This window comes from Odocoileus virginianus, chromosome 1, assembly GCF_023699985.2.
Source record: "Odocoileus virginianus isolate 20LAN1187 ecotype Illinois chromosome 1, Ovbor_1.2, whole genome shotgun sequence".
Taxonomy (NCBI): domain Eukaryota; kingdom Metazoa; phylum Chordata; class Mammalia; order Artiodactyla; family Cervidae; genus Odocoileus; species Odocoileus virginianus.
In genome coordinates, this window is record NC_069674.1 from 40,300,495 (window position 1) to 40,308,779 (window position 8,285).

At 46.5% G+C, this 8,285-nt stretch overlaps 2 long non-coding RNA genes and 1 other non-coding gene across 3 annotated transcripts; all 3 read right to left on the bottom strand.

Annotated features, from left to right (window-relative positions):
• Positions 1-886: 886 nt before the first annotated feature.
• LOC110137088 (uncharacterized) lies at positions 887-1,495 on the bottom strand. Its single transcript, XR_002313845.2, has 2 exons — positions 1,368-1,495; positions 887-1,241 (listed from the first exon to the last, which is right to left on the bottom strand). It is a non-coding gene; the product is annotated as an uncharacterized lncRNA (long non-coding RNA).
• A 410-nt stretch (positions 1,496-1,905) lies between these two features.
• Positions 1,906-3,886, bottom strand: LOC110137089 (uncharacterized). The gene is made up of 4 exons (XR_002313847.2): positions 3,847-3,886; positions 3,476-3,524; positions 2,938-3,121; positions 1,906-1,994 (listed from the first exon to the last, which is right to left on the bottom strand). It is a non-coding gene; the product is annotated as an uncharacterized lncRNA (long non-coding RNA).
• LOC139036645 (small nucleolar RNA SNORA9) lies at positions 2,916-3,047 on the bottom strand. The gene has a single exon (XR_011489468.1). It is a non-coding gene; the product is annotated as a small nucleolar RNA SNORA9 (small nucleolar RNA).
• Positions 3,887-8,285: the final 4,399 nt, after the last annotated feature.

The following is an 8,285-nucleotide window of genomic DNA, read 5'->3' on the forward strand; positions in this document are numbered from 1 at the left end:
ATCTAGGTCAATTTCAGAATGCCTTCTATCCAGTCCCTTCAATGACCCCCACTCTGGCTCCCCTTACTGATGCCATTGACCTGTGTAGCAGGACTCCAGTTCCTATTTCTTAGCTCTCCTACACAGCTGTACCCATTTTAGGATTTGCTTTTACTTTTGCCTTGTCTCAGAGCACACTAGTTTTGAGTTAGTTGCAGGGAAGGGTCCATCCAAGGGCCCTGGAACCGCCCACATCCGCAAAGAACACATGACCCAGCCTGAGGGTGCTTGTGAGGAGCTGCTACCTCACTAGGGAGGCCATCAGCAGGGTTTCCCCTGGTATGCGGTTGAGGTGTGAGGCTTTCTGCTTCTGCCCCCTCAGGATGTAGCTGCAGTGACTCAGGGTGAAGGAACCTTTGGGTACTTTTCCATTCATGACATCAGTAACAAACTGAACGTAAACGTGGCTTACTTAATTTTTTCTGGCTCAATCAGCCTTGGCCTAACCTGCTGACATTCCTTGAAGAGATCACCAAAAACAAGCTAAATAGGCTTCAATTATAAAACAGTTTATGCGCTGAAAAAACCTTGAGGATGGAGCAACTCATCCTAAAAGTATCAATCCATATGCTGGGGTCTCAATACTTCAGCGTGTAACCAAGTCTGACCCACACTGGTGTAGAGAATAAGAGCCAGAGAACCCTGTTAAGTCAGTGGAACCCACTCTGGGATCTCAAGGTACAGCTCTTGATGACAGGTCCTAGTGCTCTAGGACTCTGCAGTCTCAAAAGCAATGGGAATGCGAGACACCTCAGGGGCTCCCTCAAACTTGGCTGAAACTCCTTCAGGAAGGGCAGGGCCCTCCTCTTTGTATCTAACACACAAAAAAGAGAAACAGAGGCTGGGCGGAATTACAAATTTTAAACTGTTTTATTAAACATCGCTTTTTATTCAGGAGATGTCAGAGGGGCCTGGGTCCCAATGTATAGTGAAGATCCTTGTTCTGGAAGCAGACAATATGGCATCCAAACCTGGGGTCAGAGGAGGTCAGTCACATGTGCATATGTCAGCTGGGCCAAGAACCAGAAATTCCTGACTCCTGGAAGGGGAACAAGTGAGGATTTAAACTTCTTCAGAAAACTGGTGCAAAGGCCTGGGTTCAAATTCTGCTGCACTTTCACCAGGTGCATCATTGTGGGCAAGCCACCACCTCAGTTCCCACTTTTTCATCTGTTAAAACAAGCTGGAAACAGCATGGAGGCCTGTTGCAAAAATAAAGGATATAGACAGGGATTATTAAATTAAGTGGATGGTTTTGAACCTCTTGGCAGGAAGACCTACAGCAAATGAACAGAAATGATCTGCTAGGACAGACCTGGCATACTTACCACTGCAGATTCCCTGGAAGAATCTATCATCCATGGATCCATGGAAGGAATCACCTCTCAAGTCTCTTCTAGTTCTCTCATCCTGGGATGTCTGCTGCTGAAGCTGGAGCAGGAACACAGTGCAGAGCCTGCTGGGTTGGGGGGCAGTGCCTGTCAGGAACTGTGAAGGATCTGATATACCCACAACCAAAAGCAGGTGACAAAGCAGCCTGTCAGTTACACGGATGCTGGTAGGAGTTGCTTATTCACCACAGCAACATCTAGAGCATCGGTGTTCTCCAACCAGCCCCATTTCCCACAGGTGACACAAGGGGAGCCAGAAGGCACCTGCACATGCAGTGGGCTGCATCACAGAAAAGGCTCTCTGAGCACAGGAAAGCCAAATCCTTTACATCGGACAGAAAGCGTGCCTGCTCTCTGCCCTGGAGGCACTATGTCAAATGTCCCAAGGCTGTCTGTTACTTGAATATCTTTGAAAATAAAGTCCAAAGGCAGCTAGAATCTCACTCTTGAGGACTGCAGAAACATGAGACTCACCTAGAAGTGCCTCTGACAGCAACTTCAGGAGACGGGCGTGTTCAACGCTTGCACTGAAGAGACGGATCCAAATTTGCTAGAAGCTTTGACCTTCAGGGGAGAAGGTGTGGTGTGATCCCACTGTCCAGGAGCACCGGAGCTGTGCTGTCCCTGCTATGACCATGCTGGCCGCCCTCTCCATCCTGGTGTATCTGTGCCTGGACCCAACAGCCCTCACACCAATGGCATTTCCCTCCAATCCAAACTTCCTACCCATTTCTGGATTTCATTCCTCTCTCCCTCTCTGGAATTCTGGAAAAGAGCAGACTGTAGGATTGGAGAGGCCTAACTTGCCATTTTCTGGCTAGGAAAGCCGGGCACACAATCCTGATCATGACTCCTTCATCTGCATTGGACCTAAGGCTACCTTATGGTGGTCCTCAAAGATTTAAATAGGATTAACAATTAAGTTGGGCACAAAGCATAGTTCAACCAACATTTGTGCCCTCCTGGCCCATGAGGTCTTCCTTTACAATCAATGCATACTGACCATCACCCTCTGTAAGTTCCATGGGCACCCAGCACTGTCGCAGAACTTAAGTCTTTGGTTCTATCTTGTTTACCAGCTAATAGTAACACCCTGTATGTCAGTCCCTCAGGGCAGGGCCTATCCCCATTATTTCCTTCTACTCTATATTCCCTGCTGCTGGTCTAACTCCACCTTTAGCACTCCCTCTAAGCTTCATTTTCTTCTGTGAGAGTTTTGTTGGGAAGATAGAATAAAATTTTCAAAGAGCCTGGAACACACCTAACACCCAAAGTCCAAAACAATTTCTGCAAAGCTATCAATGTTCTCCAATTTGCATGGTTCAATATAGTAGTCGCTTGCCAAATGTGGCTAGTGAGCACCTAAAATGTAGGTAGTGTGAAGGAAAAACTGAGTTTTAAATGTAACCATATGTGTCGAGTGGTCACATCAAACAGTACAGGTCTGTGCGCCGCCCAGAATGCCAGACAGGGAAGGGAACAAGCAACTGTCTGAAATTTCTATAACCTTGCTCTGGATGGAGCAGGGCAAGGCCTCAAACCGTCTCAAAATTTTCTTGCAAGCACTGTAGGAATGCACAGGGTCACCGCAGACCCAAGCACGCTGGAGGCTTGCGGCCCACATTCCTTCAAGTTCCTAAAGCTCCGGGCAGACAGTAGTACTTTCACTGAGCACCAGCCTGCACCAGAACCTGAAAGAGATCAGGAGGTTGAATTAGGCCTACTCGGGTTTCCACGGAGACAAATAAGACACACAGTAGGGAAGAACAGACGAGGGACAACAATCTTTTCTGGCTCAGAGAGTGAGGGAAACGGCCCTGGGGGAGGCAACCTGACAGAACAGGGTTAACTTCATTTCTTACGAGCCTATAAATATCCTCACCATCACATCATTAAACAAAATAGCTGTGTCTTTCATATTCTCGGTATTTTTCTTTCTTTCTTTTTTTTTTTTTTTACTATTCAGAGAACACTTAGGAACTGCAGACCAAAAACGGGGACCCACTTCTGGGAGCGGGGGGCTGGGCCGGGGTAGCATCACTTACCAGCACATCTTACAGGAGCTCTGCTGCGGAGCAGCCGAGGGTCGTCCACCTGGAGGGGGCACACGGTCAGCTAGAGGCAGGTCTCGTATCGCCTCCCTAGTTCTCGCCCCTTGGGAGGTCATACCCAAAACCCTATTCCTCCCGGCGCCGCCCGCCAAGCCCGCACGTATACTCCGAACAGGACTCGGAGAAGATCGGTTAGAGTTCCCCTGCAACCGCGGGATCGAACCGCCAGGGCCGAACACCCGGAATGCGCACCGGACCTACGGGCCCAAGCGCGGGACAACTTGGGGAGAGCGCGCCAGCTCCCACTGGGACCAGCGCCTGGCAAGTCACACCCGAGCAGGGCCTCCAGCCTCCACGATCCTCACCTGTACTTAGCAGGTCGCAGGCACCACCTGGGACCCTCGATGGCAGTGGATGGTAACAACGTCCAGGAGCACCCTCACCACCGCAATCACACCTGCCTGCAGTCGCGCACATTCTACTTGCGTCACCACGCCTCCCGCCGGCAGCGGTACGTGCATCACGTGACCCGCGGTCCCGCGCGGCGCCAGGAGATGACGTCACGAGAGCGCCGGGGCGAGGCGGGGTATGGTTTAGCTGCTCCTTTTCGGCTGCAGTGAGAAGTGGATGGGAGGTGCACCGCATTACTGCTACCTCGGGGCGGGGACTGAGGGACTCGGGCTTCGTATAGAAACATGAGTACCGGAGCCAGCGGGGAGAGGGGCTTGGGCAGGCTGGTGCAGGCCAAAGGCAGCACACAACTCAAGATTATGTTTCAAAGGGCCTGGGAACCCTCTTTCTGAAATACTGTCAAGGGACTGAAACTCTGATCTCCTTGTGTCTTGGAAGGTTAAGAGCCCACTTGTCGCCTGACTTCAAATTGCATAACCTGCCTAGGGTAACGGGTTATGTGCTCTTAGCTATATAGAAGAGTAGGATTTCTATGTTTGCGTTTTTCTTCATTGTGATGCGCATCACATTCTGGTTTAATACTTATCCGATAATAAAATTGTTTTCTTTCTCTTCTAACTTTGTGGAGAGGTTCTGTGAGTTGAGAGGAAATTTCGTTTTGTGTGTGTGTATTTTTTGACTGTACTGTGCAGCTTGTGGAATCCTAGTTCTTCCACCAGGGACTGAACCCTGGCCCACAGCAGTGAAAGCACATGAGTCCTAACCACTGGACTGCCGGAGAATTCAGCAAGTATTTCTGCCACACAGGCTGAGAAAAGCACATTGGAAATTACTGAGACTAGCAAGGGCTTGGCTTGTTGGAGATACAGTAAGTACTAACGGGGTTTTAAGAGTCTTCTACATAAGGAGATGCATGAGAACTACATACTCAAGTCTTGAACATCAGGCTAGGAAAGCAAGAACTTGGTTCTGTAAAGAAAAGCAAGCAATACTGAAAACTCATATTTTATGTATATCTGCATGCTAAGTAGGTTCAGTCATGTCTGGCTTTTTTCGACCCCATGGACTGCAGCCCACCAGGCTCCTCTGTCCATGGGATTCTTCAGGCAAGAGTACTGGAGTGGGTTGCCATGCCCACCTCCAGGGGATCCTCCCAAGGCAGGGTTCAAACCAGTGTCTCTTACAGCCCCTGCATTGGCAGGGGGGGTTGAGGGAGTGGGGGGGTGGGGGTGTATCTTTACTGCTAAAGTTACCTGGGAAGCCCTTTTTTATGTCTAGTACCTAGTAAATATATTCAATTTGACTTGGAGAATTTTGAGCATTCCTTTGCTAGCGTGTGAGATGAGTGCAATTGTGCGGTAGTTTGAGCATTCTTTGACATTGCCTTTCTTTGGGATTGGAATGAAAACTGACATTTTCCAGGCCTGTGGCCACTGCTGAGTTTTCCAAATTTGATGGCATATTGAGTGCAGCTTTCACAGCATCATCTTTTAGGATTTGAGATAGCTCAACTGGAATTCCATCACCTCCACTAGCTTTGTTCATAGTGATGCTTCGTAAGGCCCACTTGACTTCACATTCCAGGATGTCTGGCTCTAGGTGAGTGATCACATCATCGTGATTATCTGGGTCATGATTTCTTTTTTGTATAGTTCTTCCGTGTATTCTTGCCACCTCTTCTCAGTATCTTCTGCTTCTGTTAAGTCCATAACATTTCTGTCTTTTATTGTGGCCATCTTTGCATGAAATGTTCCCTTGGTATCTCTAATTTTCTTGAGATCTCTAGTCTTTCTTTTCCTCTATTTCTTTGCATTGATCGCTGAGGAAGGCTTTCTTATCTCTCCTTGCTATTCTTTGGAACTCTGCATTCAAATAGGTATATCTTTCCTTTTCTCCTTTGCCTTTAGCTTCTTTTCTTAGCTATTTGTAAGGCCTCTTCAGACAACCATTTTGCCTTTTTGCATTACTTTTTCTTGGGGATGGTCTTGATCACTGCCTCCTGTACAATGTCACAAACCTCCATCCATAGTTCTTTAGGCACTCTATTTATCAGATCTAATCCCTTGAATCTATTTGACACATCTGCATCCACTGTATAATCACAAGGGATTTGATTTAGGTCATACCTGAATGGTCTAGTGCTTTTCCCCACTTTCTTCAATTTAAGTCTAAATTTGGCAATAAGTTCAGGATCTGAGCCACAGTCAGCTCCCGGTTTTGAGCAAATGCTCAAAATTCTCCAAGCCAGGCTTCAACAGTATGTGAACTGTGAACTTCCAGATGTTCAAGCTGGATTTAGAAAAGGCAGAGGAACCAGAGATCAAATTGCCAACATCTGTTGGATCATCAAAAAAGTAAGAGAGTTCCAGAAAAACATCTACTTCTGCTTTATTAATGACACCAAAGCCTTTGACTGTGTGGATCACAACAAACTGGAAAATTCTTAAAGAGATGGGAATTACAGATCACCTTACCTGCCTCCTGAGAAATCTGTATGCAGGTCAAGAAGCAACAGTTGGAACTGGACATGGAACAAAAGACTGGTTCCAAGTGGGAAAGGAGTACATCAAGGCTATATATTGTCACCCTGCTTATTTAATTTATATGCAGAGTACATAATGTGAAAAGCCAGGCTGGATGAAGTACAAGCTAGAGTCAAGATTGCCAGAAGAAATAGTAATAACCTCAAATTCACAGATGACACCACCCTTATGTCAGAAAGTGAAGAAGAAATAAAGAGCCTCTTGATGAAAGTGAAAGAGGAGACTGAAAAAGCTGGCTTAAAATTCAACATTCAGAAAACTAAGATCATGGCATCTGGTCCCATCACTTCATGGCAAATAGAAACAATGGAAAACAATAGAGAAACAATGGGAGAAACAATGGAAAAAGTGAGAGACTTATTTTTGGGGGCTCCAGAATCATTGCAGATGGTGACTGCAGCCATGAAATTAAAAGATGCTTGCTCCTTGGATAAAAAGCGATAACCAACCTAGACAGCATACTAAAGAGCAGAGACATTATTTTGCCAACAAAGGTCCGTCTGGTAAAAGCTATGGTTTTTCCAGTAGTCATGTATGGATGTGAGAGTTGGACTATAAAGAAAGCTGAGCACCAAAAAATTGATGCTTTTGAAGTGTGGTGTTGGAAAACACTCTTGAGAGTCCCTTGGACTGCAAGGAGATCAAACCAGTCCATCCTAAAGGAAAACAGTAGTGAATGTTAATTGGAAGGACTGATGTTGAAGCTGAAACTCCAATACTTTGGCCACCTGATGTGAAGAACTGACTTATTGGTAAAGACTGTGATGCTGGGAAAGATTGAAGGTGGGAGGAGAAGGCAATGACAGAGGATGAGATGGTTGGATGGCATCACTGACTCAATGGACATGAGTGAGTAAGCTCTGGGAGTTGGTGATGGACAGGGAAGCCTGGTGTGCTGCAGTCCATGGGGTCACAAAGAGTAGGGCACAACTGAGCAACTGAACTGATGATATTCAGTTTATAGTATTCAAATCCCATTATTTTGTTAAATGTCATGTGACAGAGTAGGAACAGTCTGCTAACATGGAAAGTAAGTGTGAAAAATGTGTGTTAGTTGCTCTGTCATGTCTGATTCTGCGACCCCATGGACTGTAGCCTGCTGGGCTCCTCTGCCTGTGGAATTCTCCAGGCAAGAATACTGGAGTTCGTCGCCATTCCGTTCTCCAGAGGATATTCCTAACCCAGGTGAGATCCAGGTCTCCTGCACTGCAGGCAGATTCTTTACTGTCTGAGCCACCAGGGAAGCCCCAACATGGAAATTAACCTAGAGAAGTTAAATGGCTTGCTGAAGAGCTCACAGAAGGCTAGGGCTTGATACAGTTGTTTAAGCTCAGAATTACTGCTCTCCATTCTGTCACTCTGCCATGAGATAATCAAAGACAACCGGGAAAGTAAATGGTGAATGGTTATGAAGGGTCAGAGTATGGATGTGAGAGTGGGTGTGTTTGTGTGTGACCAAAAATGGTGGACTTGCCAAGGACTGAAATAAAAATTTTTTTCTGAAATGATAACCAACAAAAGTCACTAGAAAGGGCAAGATGCTCCAAGTAATAAAAAATGACACCAAAACATTAAAAATCACACAATCAAAGCTCAACTTCCTTATACAAGGAGGCTGCATGAGACTGGCTCAAAGAGAGACAGACCTAACAGCAGTATCTTTTTTTTTCCATTTATCTTTATTAGTTGGTGCGGGGAGCCAGCCTGACTGCTCAGGCTCCTTCTTAGCTCTGAGAGAGATCAAGAGATCCCTCTCTGTCCCGCCACCCCTGATTTATTAAAGCACAGGTTGGCCTTTCTCACCTCCATCAAGGAAATTGCTGTAGTGATCTTTCACCTGTTCACCTGTT